The sequence below is a fragment of the Felis catus genome, chromosome E1 (genome assembly GCF_018350175.1).
Source record: "Felis catus isolate Fca126 chromosome E1, F.catus_Fca126_mat1.0, whole genome shotgun sequence".
In the NCBI taxonomy this organism is placed as follows: domain Eukaryota; kingdom Metazoa; phylum Chordata; class Mammalia; order Carnivora; family Felidae; genus Felis; species Felis catus.
In genome coordinates, this window is record NC_058381.1 from 19,775,320 (window position 1) to 19,794,541 (window position 19,222).

Sequence of the window (19,222 nt, forward strand, 5' to 3'; positions counted from 1 at the left end):
TCAGGCCAGGAGACCTGGGGACGTGGGAAGCTTACAGGGAGGGAATGGACAGGAAGCCAAGGGCCCCTACTGAGGGCCCCTACTGTATTTTCTTTATGGAGAAGGGAACAGGGGGGTCTGCTGACAAACCGGGGTAGGGGGCCATCCCATCTCCCCAGCCTGACTGCAAATGCCTGTCTACATGAGTCCTTCAAGCCCGACTCCCACAGGAGGGAGCAGACCCGCCTGCCGCAGACACCTGCAGGGAGATGGTGAGAGGCTGCGAGAGAAGAGGTGGGATTCGTTGCAGTACCTGCCCCCCCGCCCCCGCTGTCACTCTAGAGTCAGTGCCCAGTGCACGGACGACAGCAGTGCACACGGGACTTCTGTGGGTACCGCACTGGTGACGCCGGGTCCTAAGAGAGAAACTGGAGACGGCAGCCTCAGGCCAACGGTGGGGGTGCTCAGGGCTCTCTTCCAGATGCACCCACTCCCTGCCCCCAACCGACTTGAGCTCATTCACAAGCAAACAACATGAAAACAAAGGGAAATCATCCAGCAGAACCTTCCCATCTGCACAGCGAGGAAGTCTCGGTCTCAAGGTTAATGAGGAAGAGGAACTTGCCCGGCCGTGCAGGTCGTGGGGTCGACGGGATTCTCGATAAACAAGAGGGGATGGTGGCACCGGGCGGCATGGGGGTGGGGGGGGGTGGCTAAGTGATCTGGCCACAGGGTCAAGAGGAGGCCAAGGATGCATAATCTCAGGGAAATGAGATGGTGATCATTTACAAGCGCAAGTTGTTTTGCATTCCAGGGGAGTTGGCTTCTAAGCCCAACTCTTCCTGCAGAAGTTTAGGTGGTGGGTGAGTCATTGTTATAAATAGACCAGTGATCAGAATATCATCGGAAAAGGCACGGTCCAGTAGGCATAACCTTGGAGGGAGTCGAAGGCGCTGCGTGAATTGAGAGCTGGCTTCTAAGGGGGGTGCAGAGGGAGAACTTTGGGGGGCTGTCATCGAAGAGGAAGCAGGCACTGGAGAAGAGGGTTTCAGCTGAGCCAAGAGGAAGAGCGTGATGGAGACTGGCCAGAGACAAGCCTCCTGCGTGGCTGAGCAGAGCCCAGATCACAGTCTGTCAGTCCCCGGACTGACCTGAGCCGGCTGGCCTTCTAGCGATGCTTCCAAAGCATTCAAACTTTTCTAAGGTCCCAAGGTAGCCCATCAATCATGACACAAGAGGACAAAATTCCTCAGCGGGCATCAACTCGTTCATTCATTCACCCATCGTCTGGCAGGCACTGGGGACACAGAGGTGTCCTGCCCTCAAATTCACAATGACTCTGAAACACGTCCTCAGAACTCTTCAGAAACTTGTAGCGAGGGAGATCATCATGGAAATCAAGCACTGTCCCCTGAGGGAATCTGAGTCCAGCCCTTCTTGGCAGAAAGCGTTGCCCGGAAGCCTTTCCTGACCTCTTTGGCCAAGCTGGGGGTGTCCTCTTTGCTTCACCTTATCACAGGTCAGGTCCCAAAACTGAGCTAAGGCCCACAGTTTCGCACTAAAGGAACTAAGAACCTAGAGCATCTCTACACCCAGAAGAGGAGGCCCGGGTCTGCCCAGCTGTCATAAACTACCACCTACCCCCCACCCCCAAAAAGGACCAGGAAGCTATGAAATCCACCCAAATGTCAAGGGACAGGAAAGGGGGTGGGGGGTGGGGTCAACCTAACATAATGGAAAACAACGTGAAAAAATAAAAACGTTTCCTGTTTAGACACCCATGAATGGACATTCCCCAATAAACCACAAATCATGGGATTACCGTTATCTGTTTCCACAATAGGACTGTGAAGTCCTTGCCAAGGAGAGATGCCACCTCCTTTGTCCTCAGCACCTGCAGTACTCAGACACGGTAACTGCTTGGTGGACAGACTCAACCCCCCAGGCTCCCCTGTCCTCAGTATAGGGGTCACCTGGGCTGTTCATCCCATTGTACTTCTTGTCTGTTGGACAGAATCAAAAAGCAGCCACATTGCCGACCTGGCATCAACCCCCCCGGGGTCCTCCCGCATCCCATGCACCGCCCCCCCCCCCCCCCCCCCCCCCCCCCCGCCGACTATGGCCTTCAGAGCAAAACTTGCTTTTGGAAGGACTCAAGTCCTGGAGCTTCTGGCTTCACTTGGGTCTCGCCCCGCCCTCCTCTTCTGACATGAGGTCTAGGGCCCACGGAGCCTGGCTCAACTCTGGAGCGGATATTCTAGATCTCCTCTAGGTAAGCAGAAGGGAGAGAGTCGCCCCCCGAAAGCCCACCAGCCAGAGGTCACCAGAAAGTGGCCAACAGGAGCTGGATGAGCCGGTGGAGAGACCTGTCCCTCCTCTCAGTGCAGGCGAAGTCCAGGCAGGAGGAGGGAAGAACGGGTGGCAGTCTCTGAGAGCAAACGGCCCTGATCTTGATAGGATGACCGAGAGGCTGGGGCTCGCACAGGCTGTTGGCTCGCCCGCTGACACTCCGCCAAGGGGGACAGGGGAGGGGAGGGAGGTCCCGAGCCACCAGCTCCCCAGACACCCCAGTCAGCAGGGACCAGAGACCCAGCAGCCACTCACATCTCAGGACACCCAGGGGAGGCCTCAGGGCCCAAGCATGCAGCCCCCAGAAGGGCCTCAAACGTCACCCAACCTGCCTTCACTGTGCCCCAGGGAGCACCAGGACAGAGGAGGAAGGCAGCACAGCCAAGACCCGGGCCTCTCCTCCCCTGTGGGAGCTCAGCTTTGATGAACATGAAAGGGACGTCACCCTGGCAGTCCCATTCCACAACTGGGGAAACTGGGGCCAGAGAGAGGGAAGGACTGGCCTAGCCTGATAAAGGGTGTCTGTGCCGGGCTCGGGAGTCGGTGCCAAGCATGACAGGCGTGGGGAGCCATGGAAGGTTCCATAGGGAATGACATGCCTGGAATAGGCAGGGAAGAGACCACTTATCTGTGGGTGAAATTGGCTACATGTAGGGAGGGGGTATGTAGCAAGAACTCGGTGTGAAACCAGGGGGAGATGAGAAAGAAAAGGTCTACAGCGAACAAATATAGACCTGGGTCCTGGCTACTGCTTGGATGATGCCACCACGTGTGACATGAGAGACTGTCGTCCAGGCAAAAAAAGGGCCACAGATGACCCGGAGATGGCCGTGCCCAAAAGGCTGGTGGGGCTAGTACTAGGAACAGAGAAGACGGGGGGCTCAAAGTCAAGGAAGTTTGCTTTAAGGAACAGGAAGGACAAGCCTATCTCCTATGGGAGCAAGAGGGTTAGGGGGTTGGCCCCTACAGGGGCTTTGAAGTCAGCTCAACCTGTACCCCAGTTCCCCAAGATCTGACACTGACTAGCTGAGTGACCTCGGTGGTCATTTAAGCTCTCTGAGCTCCGTTTCCTTACCCGTAAACTGAGGATGACCACTCATCCATCAGACCGTTGTAAGGACTAAGGTACCAGGTGTAAAGGACTCAGTGCATTATAACCCCTGGCAAATACTTGTTGTTATTCTTACCTTGCGCCGAGGGCTTCATACACACAACCTCGTGAAATCCTAGCAACTTGTGAGGCTGGCATCTTTTTTTCCCCCCCAATTTTCAGATGAGAAAACTGATGTTGGAGAGGTTCAAGAAATTGCTCGGGGTCACCCAGCGGGCATTACTGTCAGACCAGGGATTTGAACCCAGACCCGTGTAGCCCAAAGCACAAACTCTCCAGCACCGGTTGTCTCTCCACTGTCTTCCTGGGGCCACAGGGCTGTCTCCCACTTCCAGGAAGGAGGAGAGTCTAGTCACTATTCAGAGAACAGGTGGTAGGCTTGAGCCCATAGGACCCGAGCCCAGAATCACTTGGACATGATTTGGACAATTCTATTTGTCTCCAAGAGACCTGATGACATTTTCCTTCTTTTTTTTTTTTTTTTCTTTCCCTATATTTTCTTTTCCAGTCAATGAGACTGTACTCTCAACTCCAATGAGTCACCGGAAAATGTAAATTTAAAAAAAAAAAAAATTAAGAGGAACATTGCTCCTACGTAAGCTCTTGCCATCTGTGAATCATTCAAGACAGGTAATGGACATAATTACAGTTCACCCACAAGCTAGACCCAAAATCAGTCTTCACGTCTGATTTCAGACTCTAGCGGTTTGCCCAGCAGAGCCTGGGGCAACTGAAGCAAGCCCGGAGGATAACTCAAACCTGAGCTGGTGCTCACCAGGGGCCCAGGGTGGGAGGAAGGCCCTGACACCAGTGGCCCAGCAATTTCAGAACTCCCCTCACTGTCTGCATCCCCCTCCTGGCTGCCATCTCAGGGCCCCTCCCTCCTTTGAACTCCTCCTCCTTCCACCACCTTGCTTCTTAGAGAAGTCAGACCTTTATTCCTTTATCCCTGCGTAAAGCCATCCACCCTAGCAAACCATCGGGGGATATTTAATTCCGTTTACAAATATGGTGGGCCCTTTTGTGCATAGACAGCCGGGAGCTGACTAACCATTTTTGTTTCTCTTTCCTCATCGGTAAAATAGGACAATGATAGCCCCTTCCACATAGGGTTTATATGGCACTTAAGCCTATGTTCAGTAGGAATCACCAGGGCATAATAGTCAGAATGTTAGAGCTGGAACATCATCCAGCCCCAGTAGGGAAACTGGGCCCCCAAAAAGGCAGGGACCAGCCCAAAGCCACTCGGTCAGTTGGCAGAGTCAGGACAGGAACCCAGGCCTCCTGCATCTAGGCCACTTCTCATTCCACTCCAGCACGTGTGCCCCCTCAGAGTCCCAGCGGTCAAGGAGCAAGTTTAACGCGTTTCTGTAAGCCAGGGAGAGGACATGGGCTCCTGGGAAATGGGAAGCATTATGAGCTCAGCTCATTCAGTCCAAATTTCTCAAGGTCAAGGCCAAGGGTAGGGTGCTTGTGGTCAGTGGGAGGCCTGCTCCCTCGTGTCGATGCCAATACCAAAAGGAAAAGAAAATACTTGAGACTTCTCAGGGAAAAGACATTACCCTGGAATTGCCCTGAAATGTCATCAGGAAACAAGGTTTGAAGACCACCCTGTCCAACCTGTCCTCCCAGACACCTCTGCATGGGCTGCATCCTCAGACCCATCAGCTCACTGCCTTCCCCTGGCGTGGAGACACCCACTCCCACCCCTCTTCCTCTTCCCCAGCAAGGATGGGGCAAATGCCCGTTGGCACTAGGCTGCAGAGACAACGGTGGCATCTTTTCCTTCCTGGAGCTCACAGGCTATCCGGCCTGGCCGGGAGATAGGCCAATGCAGAGGAAGTAGTTACGAGCCAGAACTCACAGAAGCCAAAGCAAGATATTCCACCCAAAGACTTGTCCTCTGTGCAGCTGTGCTCTCCTCCCCAAGCAAATTAGATGTATCCTTCAAGGCCTTGACCAAGGCCCACTCCTCCTGGAAGCCTTCTTTGATACAAAGGTTATGACAAACAACAGCCCTTTCAAATTCTGCCCCAATTGGTCTCTGACCTTTCCATGCCCCTGGCCACCCTCCACACAGCTAGGGCCCTTGAGCTCACCTGCTGAGTCTACCCTGCCCTAAGCGCAGAGCCAAGGTTGACCAGAGGCAGGAATTAGCAGAGCCAAAGGGTGAATCCCAGACCTTCTGACTACAACCAGTACCTTTCCCACTTTCCCAGTTGGCCTTTGCCTATTCCCTTCCATCATGATCCAAGGCAGCAAGAGGCTTATAAAAAGCTTCCCCACCCCTGAGTAGTACGGTCTCCTGGGACGAGGTGGAGGCCAAGGTTCTAGGTCTACGGGAAAACAAGTATCAGAAGGGTCCTGACCCAACCTGCCCCCATTACTAGGGAGGGAAGTACCCATCCGCATCCAATTGGCTCAGCACATAGCTCGTTAACGTGGGGCTTCAACACATACAGGGTCATTTTTCTCACATAAAATGTCCAGAGATAAATAGTGTCAGCTGTGTTCAGCTTTCACCAAGGATCTAGACTCAGTTTATATTCCTATCTCTCATCCTTAGAGTCTGAGCTCCTCTCTCACAAGATAGCAGCATTCTATCCACGCTGCATGCGTGCCAGCATGGCTGTCCCTTAGAGATCCCTCAACACCAGCAGCCTCCTGGGCATGTAACAGGACAGGGACAGAAGACTTCACAGGGATGGACTGGACTTCTGGACTTTCTGCTGCTGCTGCTGCTGCTGCTACTGGCAGGTGAAGCATGGGCCCTCTGGGGGTGGCTGGGGGCTTATTAAGGGTGCCCTGACCTAGGCAAAGGGTGAAGAATGAAGCCCAAACTAATGCAAGGCATCCAAAGTCACCTCCCGCTACCCAGCACGGCTAGGAATTAATCTCTAGCACAGCTAGAGAGCCAGGCCTCTAACCTACAGTTTCTAACGCCAAACCAGAGTCTTTCTCACTTTCCCAGGCTGCCTCTGGCTCTCCCGGTCAGCCAGCAATCAATTTGAAGCAGCCAGACTCCAGAGCAAGAGGTGGGAGCTGGGGCTCTGAAGCCTGGGGGTGCCGATCCCAGCCTGGACTCTCAGGGGCTTTCCGGAACTTCTTTGTTCTTTTCCAGAACAGCTGCCAGAGAGCACCTGTCAGGAGGGTAAGCTGTAGGCACCAGGGCAGCCCAGGACAGGCGGGCCCGTGCCACAGCTCTTTAGGCGGGGCGCTGAGAGGGTGAAAATTTATTCAAGGGAAATTCTGGGGCCAGGACAAAGCACCATTTGACTTGCCTTAAAACTGCCTTCAAGAACTTCTACCCACTTGGGGAAGTGGAATCAGCTGAGGGAGTTGGCTGGGCAGGGCTGGACTAAGGGAGACATGGCCCAACCGATCTGCACCCAGAACAGTCAAGCCTCTGATTTCCCTCTCAGCTTCCCCCTTCCTCAGTTCCCCACCCCACATTTGGAATCTGGGATCCGCCGCCCCCCTACTGTACCATACCAGCACCATCATGTCACGCAGTTGAAAAATAAAGTTATGTTTCTTATACACATAAAGTCTATAGGCTGACATCCAGATGTCAATCACAGTGCCTGCCCCAATAGGCAGCAAGTTTTATGCCATGTGACCACACCCTGCCCAACCTGCAGCTAATTGGTCAAGAGAGTGGCACGTGACTCAGGTCAGTGAGTCCACAGACTGGCAAGCTACATGGCCTGGGGCTGAAATGTGAGCTGGGCCAATCAGACTCCCTCTCTGAAATCTGAACAAAAATCTCCAGAAAGACTGAGGTGAAGAATCCCCAGGGCTCCACACGGTGGCTCTGCCCTCAACAGCTCCTGTCGGAGGTCATCTGCCCCTTTGAAACTTAGCTGGAGGCCCCGATGATCTCACAATCACCTCAGGGTCCTTCTTCCCTATTTATAGAGGATAGAACACATTGAAAGCCTTCCTTTATCCCCTCCTGTGTTCCGTTTTCTTTGGTCCCGACTGGGAGTGTTTCTGCTGGTGTAATCCCATCTCTATTCCTGGTTCTGCTGAGATGGCTGATTAAATCCGTGGTTCACACTCACACTAATCTCTTTATCAAGTGGTTGTTCTACCACGCCCTTAGTGCTCTCTTCCAAACATACTTTATCATTTTTTGTAACATAGACAGGCTGGGAATTTTCCAGATCTTTAAGCTCTCGTTCCTTTTTGCCTAAACAATTCCATCTTCAACTCATTTCTCTCTTGCATTTTACTATAAGCAGTGAGGAGGAACTGGGCTTCTCCTTGAACACTTTGCTCAGACATCTCCTCAGCGCGGCACCCAATCTCATCGCTCACAGGTTCTACCTTCCGCACAATGGTAGAACGTGCGCACAATTCAGCCAAGTTCCTTGCCACTTTTTAACAAGTAGTACCTTCATTTGCCATGGTCCAATGGCATAGAAAACGCAAGTATCTTTTGGAATGTAGCACACTCCCTCATAGGTTATACTTTGTACCTCACCTTTAGGCACCTGTTGGAACTTGAGTCTAGTTATAGGTCTAGAAGCAAAGGGGGCTGGCTGGTCAGGGTGGGTCCTGAGGAGAACCAGCATTGTCTTTCATGGCAACTGCCTCAGAAGAGGCCATTACAGTTTCCTCCGGCAATGCAGGGTTAATCTCCTCAAAAGGGGTGGACGGGTGGCTGCTACCACTGGGGATGGGGAGACCTCTCTGACTGCCATAGAAGATTTTGGGCGTTCAGTGTCCCCAGCTTCATTGGAGTCTTCCCATATATCCCCATCTTAATTTGCAGGAACCCATTCTTTCCCAATCAATGCCCCCACTTTAACAGACGCCTTGTGAGGCTGGGAGCTCAGTTAGCATTGTAATTGAGCCAGTCAGAGGATGAGATTCTTCATCTGATTTTCAGCACTCTCAGCCCTGTCACTACTGGAGATAAGCTCTCATCAGGGCACAGAGAGAAGCCGTCAGGTCATGTATACTGAGTTTGAGCTAGAACTTTGAATTCCTGAGCTTGTTCTGTTTTCACTTTGTCCAGCAACATTAGGAGCAACAAGCCAACATTATTTCGTTCATTCATTTTCCAAAAAAGTTCCAAAGTATCACATTTACCCAGCCCCTTGCTACTTATTAGAGGTTGATTGGGACTATCTAGTGTGGATATTTTGCATAGCTCTATTGCCAGGTCATTCCATGGATTATCAGTGCTCTCTTTACTACTTGAAATAGAGTCATTAGCATCCTTAAATCTAAGCAGATCTGGGGCGCCTGAGTGGCGCAGTCGGTTAAGCGTCCGACTTCAGCCAGGTCACGATCTCGCGGTCCGTGAGTTCGAGCCCCGCGTCGGGCTCTGGGCTGATGGCTCAGAGCCTGGAGCCTGTTTCCGATTCTGTGTCTCCCTCTCTCTCTGCCCCTCCCCCGTTCATGCTCTGTCTCTCTCTGTCCCAAAAAATAAATAAACGTTGAAAAAAAAAATTAAAAAAAAAAAAATCTAAGCAGATCAGAGACCCACTTCTGGAATCCCCAGAACCAATTCAGAAAATTCATCCTCAAAATTCTGTTCTTTGAGAACCAGTCCCAAAATCTGTATTAGTATGAGGGTTCTTCAGAGAAACAGAACCAATAGTGTGTGTGTGTGTGTGTGTGTGTGTGTGTGTGTGTGTGTGTGTGTGATTTATGACAAGGTATCATCTCATGACTATGGGAGGCTGGGAATTCCCACAATCTGCTGTCTGCAAGCCGCAGACCCGGAAAGTCAGTGGAATATTTCAAAGGCTGGAGACCCATGGTGTAGATTCCAGGCTGAATCTTAAGGTCTGGAAACTAGGAGCACTGAGGGCAGGAAAAGATGGATATTTCAGCTGAGTGAGCCACCCAGAGAGCAAGTTCAACCATCTTCCACTTTTCTGTTCTATTTAGACCCTGAACAGATTGGGTAAGGCCCACTCACACTGGGGACAGCCATCTGCTTTACTCAGTTTACCAATTCAAATGCCAATCTCTTCCAGAAACACCCTCACAGACACACCCAGAAATAAAATTTAACCAGATACGTGGGCATCTAGTGGCCTAGTCAGGTTGACAACATTAACCATCACACCGCCCTAGAAAATCTGATTCAGAGGAGTGGCCAGGAATCGGGTTTAAACTAGCACCCCAAGGGAGTCTGATGCACGTGGCTCAGTGACCACGCTTTTAGACCCATTGAAATAGGGGCAAGAGGCCCCTAATAGCAGCATATGGATGAGCAGGCTCACGACGAATAGCTGGTGGCATTGGTCCCAGGAAATCCTACAGCTGAATTCCTAGAGCCACCTTGATTGGGAAACCCCTGTAGCGCTGCTCTCTCTGAGACCTAGGTGTGGGGACCTCACAGGCCCCTGCATGTGTATCCCACAGCGCCCCCTCCAGTACATGAAGTGACCAGAATGCGTGTCCAGGTTTCATCACCCAAAGGATCCCTGCTAGGACCAGGCTTCACCTCTTCATGAGTGGTGGCTGCAGGGAGAAGGGTCTAGAACCTCTCACTTCAGAGTCACCGTGTGGAATCGTCCAGCTGGAAGCCTTTGGAGCCAGGCATGCCTGGATCCGGATCCTAAATCGCACAGCTTGCTTCTGTGCCCTGCTGACCTCATTAATCCGTCCTATGGAGACTCAGCTTCTGCTCAAAATACCAGGTCAGGGGGGCGCCTGGGTGGCTCAGTCGGTTAAGCGGCCGACTTCAGCTCAGGTCACGATCTCGCGGTCCGTGAGTTCGAGCCCCGCGTCGGGCTCTGGGCTGATGGCTCGGAGCCTGGAGCCTGCTTCCGATTCTGTGCCTCCCCCTCTCTCTGCCCCTCCCCCGTTCATGCTCTGTCTCTCTCTCTCTGTCTCAAAAATAAATAAACGTTTAAAAAAAAAAAAATACCAGGTCAGGAACACGGGCCTCACAAAGTTGTCATGAGAGGTTACTGACCTTCAGTTTACAGTGGCTCTCTCGTCCAATCTCATTTACAACTATTTTCAAGACCAGACACAAATTGGACATATGCCATAGCTCTGATCTGCCCTTGGGGAACTTGTCTTGACAGCTGCCATTGTCATCCCCCTGGAGGGACACAGAGCAGAAGCATCAATGCGTCAAGGGTTCTTTTTCTAGAGAGACTTACATTTTTTAAAAACTATATAGATATATTTAGTATGTATCTTAATAATTTATTAACATTAACATTAAAATATACAATTAATATATTAAAATATATAAATATAACAAAGTATTACTTTTTAAAAATTATTCTGAGAGACACAGAGAGAGCACGAGCTGGGGAGGGGCAGGGAAAGAGGGAGACAGAGCATCCCAAGCAGGCTCTGGGTGCCGTCGGGGCTCAGAGCCCGACATGGGGCTCAAACCCATGAGATCATGACCTGAGCTGAAATCAAGAGTCAGACACTTAACTGACTGAGCCACCCAGGTGCCCCCAAAATATTACATTTTAAAATATAAAAGCAAATGTTCTATAAGCAATATGTATTTATCAAGGGAGAGGGAGAAGGGAGACACAGGAGAGATAGGATGGCATTTTTTTTTTCATCCATAACCAGTTGCTAAAGCAGGCTCATTTTTTTCCAAAAAAGTGACCTTCAATATAGAAGTACTTGTATTATTTTATCTGATTACAGAAGTAACACTTGTTCATTTTTTAAAAAGTTAAAGTCTATACGGTAAAAATGTCAAATTCCCAGAGAACACTAATCTACGGAGAAAACCACTGTCATGGGTTGGGCCATGTCCTCCCAGATGCCTTTTAAAATGTATATATGACTTTGGGGGCACCCAGGTGGCTCAGTAGGTTAAGCGTCCGACTTTGGCTCAGGTCATGATCTCACGGTTCGTGGGTTCCAGCCCCATGTCAGGCTCTGTGCTGACAGCTTAGAGCCTGGAGCCTGCTTTGGATTCTGTCTCCTTCTCTCTCTGCCCACCCCCGCTTGAGCTCCATCTCTCTCTCTCTCTCAAAAATGAATAAATGTTAAAAAAAATTTTAATAAAAATAAATAAGTAAATAAATCCTTAAAAAATAAAATAAAACGTATATATGACTTTTAAAAAACATAATGGAATCACTTTATACAGCTCTGTATTCTGCCTTTTCCCACCTAATATATATGTATCACCCTAGTGGCTTCAAGTGCACTCTCCCTGCCTTGCTCCTAGAGGAAAAAGAGCCGGTACCAAAGTGAGACACTGGGAATGACTCAGTAGAGAGTACCCTGATGTAGTGCATTATGCAACGTACGTAGTTTTCAATAAATGCTAAAAAGAGAAAGCTCTCAGACACTGGAGTGATTGCCCCCATTTAAAAAAAAATTAAAGTTTATTTATTATTGAGAGACAGAGAGAGACAGAGCATGAGCAGGGAAGGGGCAGAGAGAGAGAGGGAGACACAGAATCCGAAGCAGGCTCCAGGCTCCAAGGGGTCAGCACAAAGCCCAGACACGGGGCTCAAACTCACAAACCACGAATTCATGACCTGAGCAGAAGTCGGAAGCTTAACCGACTGAGCCACCCGGGTGCCCCTAACTGCCCCCATTTTAAAGGCTGCTTCTATCAAAGAGGTGCTAACGGCATCAGAAGCAGTTTTTTACCAAGAGGGGATCTGCATTTTAAAACGAGCACAAAATGCAAATTAAAGAACAAGGGGGTGCCATTTTTCACTTCCCAACTTAGCCAAAACCTTTCATTTTAAGTATATACCTGGTGGTGGCAAAGAATAGAGAAGCCTCTCTTATATGCTCCTGGTGGGCATATTAATTAGAATATACTTTCTAGAAAGTAATTTGGCAATAGATATCAAAACCCTGACAAATAGGGCACCTGGGTGGCTCAGTCGGTTAAGTGTCCGACTTTGGCTCAGGTTTGTGGATTGATCTCCCGGTTTGTGGATTCGAGCCCTGCACGGCACAGAGCCTACTTCAGATCCTGTGTCCCCCCCTCTCTCTGCCCCTCCCCTGCTCACACTCTCTCTCTCTCAAAATAAACATTTTTTAAAAAATTCAAAAAACTGACCAACGTCCGTATCTTTTGATCCGTTGGTAGGAATCTACCCCCAGGGAAATAAATCAAAATGTTGGCAAGGAGGCAGGCGCAAAGATGTTCCTTCTATTTTGTGATGATGGGAAAAGGTGAACAAGACTAACAGGAGAATGACCGAGTAAATTAGAGTGCAAAGTACTGCATATTATCCAGTTCTCATTAATATAAGGAGATCAAAACCGGGTGGGATTGGTGGGGAGCAGAGGGGCACAGATTTATGCCCCTTGGAGAGGTAATTTGGCGGAGGCCTTGAGGTCACCAAGCGGGAGGAGGAGCTGCGGCCTCTGTGCTTCCTGTTCCGGGTTCAAGCACATTTGGGCTTCCCTTATTCTTCTGGCAAGCTAATCTACCACCTTATCTGCTGACACTCGGCTAACTGGGACAACCTTGTCATTGGACGCTTGTGACATGGAGAAATCCAGAGACTGAATGATCTCTCATTTTTATTTTTTTGTTTGCATGATTATTTGCTCTAATTTAAAGATGATATTCTATGTGTTTACCCAAAGAAAACGAAAGCACTAATTTAAAAAGATACATGCATCCCTATGTTCATTGCCGTGTAATTTACAATGGCCAACGTATGAAAGCAACCCGAGTGTCCATCGATAGGTGAATGGATAAAGAAGATGTGGTACACATGTACAATGGAATATTACTCAGCCAGAAAAAAAGAAATGAGCTCCTGCCATTGGAGACAACACCGGATGAACCGAGAGGGTATGATACTGAATGAAGTAGGTCAGAGAAAGACAAGCACTACATGATTTCACTTCTACGTGAAATTTAAAAAATAAAACGAACGAACAAACAAACAGCAGAAGCAGACCCATAAATACACAGAATAAACTGTTGGTTGTCAGAAGGGAGAGGGTGGTGGGAAGGGGAAAACAAAAAACAAAACAAAACGGGTGACAGAGAGTGGGAGGTCCAGGCTTCCAGTTACAGAGTGAGTAAGTCACAGGGATAAAGTCTACAGCATAGGGAATATAGTCAGTGGTGTCGTAATAGCGACGTATGGTGACAGATGGTAGCTACATTTGCGGTGGGCATAGAATTATCCAACCATTATGCTGTACATCAGAAACTAATGTAATATTACATGTCAACGCAATATATAAATAAATAAATAAGTAAATAAATAAATAAATAAATAACTATTCTACAATCATTATATAGAAATTTTAGGAAGTACGGGGGCAGGGGTGGGGGATGTAGGAAGAAAAAAATCATGAAATCCACAGAGCTACAGCCCCTGATTAAGGGTGGACCAGCAGTAAAGCAGCTCTTGCAAGAACCACCACCTGCTTTAAGACCTTTGAGGAGCCCAGGAATCCCAGCCCCAAACTTAGATCAGAGTTTTCTTAGGTTCAGAGGCCCCAGGCACCTGCTGGAAAATTTTTAAATCCTCTTTAGAGGAAGACAGCATTAGACAAGGCCTCAAACTATTCTTACTAATCATCCTTCAGACACAGTATCCTACACTCAAAGATAACCAAGTACACAAGGGACGAGACACCATGAGGAAAAACCAGCAGGAAAAAAAAAACAGACAAGAGATACACATCAAATCTGGATGCTGGCATTATCAGACAGCACTGTAAAACATCTGTGCCCACTAGGTTCAAAGGGATAAAGCCAAACTTGAAAAAACTGGCCCAAAACTGGACATTATAAACAGTGACAGAGGCAGATCTGGAAGAGAACCAGGTAGAGTAACTGAATTTCCTAAAGTAAAACTATAATAACCACAATGACTAAAGACACTGCCGGTAGCCAGACTGTCCCTCTCTGGTCCTACGTAGGGAGGTGGGGAGATTTGGTTTGCTTCCCAGCCACCGGCCCTGGATTTGGATGCTGCTTTGATATCAAGGCACAGCAACGGCAGCACCAGAGGGCAATAACGGATGAGCCTTAACACTGATCCTGGTGTGTGGCAAAGGGTCTCCTATGTTCTGTTTGCTAAGGCAGGAATGGGTGGGATATGTTTTGGGAAGGCTTCCTTCAAAAGGTTTTCAAATTTGCTTTACATTGGTCAGAAAATCTCATCAGTATACTGAGCACAGCCTCTCTCTTTGTCAACTTCCCTGAAGGGTTACTTGGGGCCTGTTTTCAGGGGGGTATGATGTTACTTCATTTCCAAGTGTCCAAGGGGAAATCATCTGTTCCTTATCAAGAGAGCTGGCTTCCCATCCCAGCCAACGCACACTCTCCAAAACATGTTTTAACCCAGACTTGGATGTCATTGAAAAGACCTTGAGATCCTCGGAGGGCTCTGAGACAGGAACCCAAATAGGCAGGACTAAAATATTCATTGAGTTCCCTGGAGATACCAAGCATCGACTCCTACATAGACCACATGAAAACCTGGCCAAGAATGGGCAGTCATTCACCCATCACAAGTGAGTGGAGCCAGACTGCAGCAGACCTAGGATTTTACACTAGGTCTCAGGCCAACGACCCTCCTCCTTTCATGAGACCAGCCAGACTGCTTGGGGTTCGGCCCCACTGCTGTCTCCCACACCCCAAAACTGGTCCATGGGACTTCCCTAAAAGTCTTAACAGAGAAAGAAGCGACAATATGGTTGCTTTGCCCAATAAGACGCGGTAATTTACCCAAACATGCTCAATCCCAAGGGAAATACTGCATGATTTTATAAAATCCTTCCTCAAACACATCGCCTGTACCTCTTCTTCCACACGCTGAGAATTTAAAAGAGAAAAAAACTTTCTCATCAAAAAAAATGACAAGTGAAGTAATGGAGGTGTTAATAAAAGATGAGAATCTTTCACAATGTATAGTAATTAAATCGCCACAATGTACACTTTAAATATCTTACAACTTATTTGTTAACTACACCTCAATAACGCTTAAAAAAACACACACAATGATTACCAAGAAGAAGGAAAAAAGGAAAGAAAAACCTGTGTTTTCTTTCTCCCCCAGAAGGAAGAGAGGTGACATTCATTGGACGATTACTCTGCACCAGTTATTGAAGAAGGCATTTAAAAAAATTTCTTTAATGTTTATTTATTTTTGACAGAGAGAGAGAGACAGAGCATGAGCAGGGGAGGGGCAGAGAGAGAGGGAAAACACAGAATCCGAAGCAGGCTCCAGGCTCTGAGCTGTCAGCACAGAGCCCGACGCAGGGCTCGAACTCACAGACCTCGAGATCATGACCTGAGCCGAAGTCGGACGCTCAACCGACTGGGCCAGCCAGGCACCCCTGAAGAAGGCATTTTAAACTAATTATCTCATTTAAACCCAATTGCCTGGCAGGAACACTGAGGCGTGGAGGCCTGAGCCCTTTCAAAGCTGCATGTAAGCTGGCACGTAAGTGGCAGAGCCCATTCTCAGACCAGCCAGAGCTCCCTTTGCTTACGAGCTAGCCATCAGAGTGACCCATTCATCCTGGTTTCCCTGGGACTTCCCAGGATTTAGCACTGAACATCTCCTATCTCAGAAACCCTCCAGCCTGGGGCAAACTGGAACACTTGGTCATTCTGGAGGCTGGGAGAAATGTCATGAGAGCTGCTGGTTTTTACACCCTTTGGGTTTGGATTGAACATTTTTCTTTTTGGTTCATGCAACGGTGAAGCACAGAATTATGTCAACACACCCTGCTTTCCCTATTTCTGTATTTCCTTTCTCTTTTTTAATGACCCAGAAGACACAGACCTCATCTTCAAGTCCACCGAACTCTACCCGTGATGGAGGAAGGCTTGAAAATTATACAGAGATCCTGTATACAATCCACTATAATACTGGTGGCCCCATATTTCCTTCTTGGAGAAAATGAGGCTTCTAGGAAGGTAAAGCATTCTCCCGGGAACCAGAATCACTGAGCTGGTTCAGCCCCTTAAATAGCCGTGTGTCCTTCGGTAAGTCCCTTGCCCTCTGAGCCTCGGTCTGAGATACAGGCATTTTAAAAGCCTTGATGCTCAGCCCCCTCACTCTACAGATGACAGCACGGAGGCCAGAGAAATAGGGAGGTTTGGCCAACGTCACCTGGCAAACTAAAGCAGTACAAGATGAGTGGCACTCTCTGGAGATCTGTTGCCCCCTCCAACACCCGCTAGAGTAAAAGCAGAGTATAAGAGAAATAGAATCTGGTTAATGTTGCTTTCTAAGCCTGTAAGGAAAACGAGCCAAATGCTGAAAGATTAAGAATTCTGATCTTTCAAAACAAATCAGGGTTTAATTTGGGTTCTCTGCAAGCCTCATAAAAAGGGGGAGCTGAATCCTTGACCAAACACTCAGCATTCCAAACTGGGAAGATGAGACAGATTTTAATCCCCTGCGTGAGGAGCAGGCCGATCTGGAGGATGTGTGTTTCCACTGGTTGCATATTTCTCAGATGTGTAAATGGCAGGCAGCCCGGAAAGAGGAGGCCGGCCCCAGAGGGGCCTGCAGGGCAGGTGGGGGCTCTGAGGAGAGCATCCGAACAAAGCCATAAGGGAAAGCCAACTGGGCCGGATGCTGGTGGTGGTGGCTGGGTGAGGGCGAGTAATTTGCTTACAGGCATTCGGCAGGTAGGGGGCAGATTCAGAAACTGAACTCAGATCCACATTCAAGCCCAAGTGCTCACTGGTCATGCTATGCCACCTTGGGAGCTGGAGCGTAAATGGAGAGATCAGGTCACCCTTCATGGAACCGGGGAGACTGCTGTGGACTCTCTAGGCTCCCTTGTGGGTCTCTCTCCTACTGTAGTCTTGCAGGCTGTTTCTTTAGCCTCCCAGATTGGATTAAGATTCATTCACTCATTCATTCATTCATTCATTCATTCAACAAACATTTAAAAGTCTATAGTGTGCTGGCTATCAAGGAAATAAACCAATCAAACTAACCTGAACATGTGTCCAAGTGCTGTGAGATAAAGGAAGGCTTCCTGAAGGAGGTGATATTCCAGGTGGGTCGTGAAGTGGATTGTGACATGTCAGCTGTCATGTCAAAATAAAATTTGGCTGAATTATTTAGTCATTTACTAGCGGCTTGGGTCCCGTTTGGTAGGGAGGGCCCTGGGTTGGTACTATTGACTGAAACAAGCTTGGGGATTGTCTAGGAATGCCGATTATCTCCAAATCTCCCCAAACTCACTGTGTCAGTCTCTCAATTATCTCTGTATCTCACTTGCACGACCCCTGCCTCCACCAGCATTGGGAAGGCAGGGCAGGGAACTCCCATATCCCTAGCACCTCTGCACCAGTTATTTAATAAATAGAAGCCTGTATGGGAAGTAACATAGCCTCTTGTCGGAGGCGACAAAACAGAAGGTGAGAGAACTTGGGTGGCTTATCCAAGGTCACACAGCTATACAGGACAGCACAGGATCGAAATCCAAAGCCCACGTTATTTTCATGGTCCTGCCTGCCTTCTGTGTGCTAGACAATGCTTCAGAAACAAAACCTCTTGGGCTGCCTGCGTGGCTCAGTTGGTTAAGTGTCCGACTCCTGGTTTTGGCTTGGGTCATGATCTCACAATTCATGAGTCCTAGCCCCATCTGGGGCTCTGTGCTGACAGTGCATAGCCTGCCTAGGATTCTCTCTCCCTGTCTCTCTCTGCTCGTCCCCACCCCTGTCTCTGTCTCTCTCTCTCAAAAAAAGAAAAGAAACAAAACCTCTGCAAAGAATAGTCATAAAGACACCAAACAGGAAGTGATCTTGCGCGTCTGGGGTGCTTAGCCCCATGCTAGTTTCACCAGGGGTTCGTGGAGACATAACCTCAAGGAAACTCTCTATTCAGACATGAAGAGACCTAACAAGTCTACTCGAAATCACAGAAGCCCACATATAACCAGGATCTGAGTTGTGTGGCATCCCTGGTGTCAGTGATCAGGGTCCCCAAAGAGGCTTAAATTTTTATTTAAATTCCCATTAGTTAACACCACACCATGTAATATTAGTTTCTGGTGTACAACATAGTGATTCAACACTTCCATACATCACCCGGTGCTCATCACGATAAGCGTGCTCCTTAATCCCCATCATCTATTTCACCCATCCCCCCACCCACCTCCCCTCTGGTAACCATCAGTTTATTCTCTATAGTTAAGAGTCTGTTTCTTGGTTTGTCTCTTTTTTTCCCTTTGCTCCTTTGTCTTGTTTCTTAGATTACACATATGAGTGAAATCATATGGTATTTGTCTTTCTCTGACTTATTTTGCCTAGCATAATACTCTCTGGCTCCAACCATGTCATTGCAAATGGCAAGATTTCATTCTTTTTTATGGCCGAGTAATATTCCAGTGTGTGTGTGTGTGTGTGTGTGTGTGTGTGTGTGTGTGCGTGCACACACATCACACATCTTTATTCATTCATCAGTTGATGGATACTTGGGCTGTTTCCACAATTAGACTATTGTAGATGATGCTGCTATAAACATTAGGGTTGCATGTATCCATTTGAATTAGTATTTTTCTATTTTTTGGGTAAATACCTAGTAGTATAATTGCTGAACCGTACATTTAAATTGGTTAAGGTGGCAATTATGTTATGTGCATTTTATCACAATTATTTTTTTTTAATCAAAAGAGTGGGGGAGGAGGGGGAAGGAGGGAGGGAGGGAGGGAGGACAGGTCAGGAAGGATTTGGACAGACAGCAGAGAGAAGGAAGGTGGTCATTCCAGGCAGGGGAAAAGGTCCTCCACACCAACACTAAACACTTTTCCTTCTTCCCAGCTCAGTTCTACCCCCTCAGGGTGGTTCACTTTCAGGCCTGACCCTCGAGC

At 48.6% G+C, this 19,222-nt stretch overlaps 1 long non-coding RNA gene across 2 annotated transcripts in view; it reads right to left on the reverse strand.

The window, feature by feature from the left end:
• LOC123381868 overlaps positions 1-19,222 on the reverse strand; it is a 123,543-nt gene that overhangs the window by 80,004 nt on the left and 24,317 nt on the right. The window lies entirely within an intron of this gene.